We start from the raw sequence: 1981 nt of genomic DNA on the forward strand, positions 1-1981 counted from the left end.
AATTTGGGAAAGAGGGCCAGTATGGTGATCTGAAACAGGGCAGATTTGGTCATTCAGCAAACTGGGGCCCTGTCCTTACCTCTCAAAGAAGCACAGAGAGGTAGCCATTGCTTATGAAAAGGCACAGGACCAGGAAGTAGCTCAAGGGGCCAATGACAGGGTGGGGAACAGGGACTCAAAGAAGTTCATGGGTAGCAGGACAGTGTCTCAGAATCTTCAGAATATATCTACAATGCATGCTGTCTAACCACAGCCCCCAATTTGTTGAGCTCATCAATATCTCTCCCCTGGATTATGATGTTAGCTTTTTGGGGTCTCCCAGTTGCCACTCTGGCTCTCTCCAAGTTCCTTTCTACATCTTGTAGGCCTTGCACCATCTGTTTCTTGCTCACCACCTCTGCAACCTCACCTTGCTGTCTGTTTCCCTTCCTTTCTACCCTCCATCTACTCTGGTCTTATGTTCATTTCTGGTCCTTTTTGGCCTCTGGTCTCTCGCACATGCTGTTGTCTTGTTTCTCCAATTTTGCAGGTCTGACTCTTTCATGTTTTTCAAGTCTCACTTTAATATTAAGATCTCAGGAGTTCTTCCCTGGTCACCCCATCTCTTCTTGTGATTCTTGATCTCAGCCTATTATTTGTTTCTTTCCATAGAACTTACCACTACTTGCAGTTATTTTATTTGCAGGTCTGGTTACTTTTTTGCTTGTTTTCTATTCTATAATGTATGCTCCTTGAGGCCAGGGACTACATTCATTTTGTTTATTGTATCCTAAGGACGCAGCTCAGTGATACTGAGACCACTATCAATGATTCCATAAATATATGCATTGAACACGTAGAGTGTTCAATATATATATTGATCTCAGTGGGTGAAGCCTTGCACTACCTCCAACATATTGAGGGCAGCTGCTCCTGGCCCTGTTTTGCTCATGAAAGAAAAGGTGCATGGGTTAAAAATCATTAGATGGATGATATTAGGGCCTGAGTTTGGCTGCTGATGAATTCTGGACCATATCAAATGCTTTGTTTGCAATAGCAGCCCTTTTTATATTCATTCCCAGTTGATTTTTCCAATATGTTTAAGCATCTCAATAATAGGAATTATACCAAAATTCTAGGATTTTTTGTAAATTTTACACATCTATACCATCATAGTTCTGTATTAGGAATATAGTGTACTCCAAATTATGGGAACTGAAGTGAAAGACTGAGAGTTAATTCTAGATAACTTATAAGATTATGATTTGCAATTTTCCTGATAATTAACCACAATATAGTTGTCCTTTTAGTTTGAATTTACCCAAATTTCTACCATTTTTCCACTAAACTATTTACTAAAATTGTTTGGGCACAGCTATGGTAAATATACGCACTTTCTTTTAATTGCTTTGTGCAGTGTGTGTAGCAAGGAAGCCTTGGGTAGGCTGGACAGCACAAGTGCAGGCTGAACTTGAGAGCCCAGGCACGGGAGAAGAACCCAAGACACAAAGTTGGGGTGTGTTTGGGGATGACAAGGCAGGCTAGATACAAGTTTCCTTGGCAAAAGGTCAGAGGGAGTCCAGCATTCATAACATCTGTCCAAATAAGGAAGAGGCAGGTGACTACTGGTGGTAAGGAACACATCCATGCTTTGGAGGGACTTGGGTACCACGTCGTGTACAACTTAGGCAAGAAGGCAGGAGCTCAGCCTGCTGGGGGACTGAAGGATAAAGCAAGGACTGATTCAGGAGGTAACAGGGCAGTCTTCCAGTGACTGATGTCAGGCAGTCAGTTGAGGATCAGGGGGACTCAGGAGCCACATAGTTCATTTCTGTGAGTTATAGCCATTTAAACATAAGAAAACAATTACCTCTTCCCTTGAGCTAGTAAAATTCCAATAAATTAAAATATATAATTATAGGGCCAGGTGCAGTGGCTCACGCCTGTAATCCCAGAACTTTGGGAGGCTGAGGTGGGTGGATCATGAGGTCAGGAGTTCAAG

Source organism: Mandrillus leucophaeus, unplaced genomic scaffold (assembly GCF_000951045.1).
Source record: "Mandrillus leucophaeus isolate KB7577 unplaced genomic scaffold, Mleu.le_1.0 Scaffold711, whole genome shotgun sequence".
Taxonomy (NCBI): Eukaryota; Metazoa; Chordata; class Mammalia; order Primates; family Cercopithecidae; genus Mandrillus; species Mandrillus leucophaeus.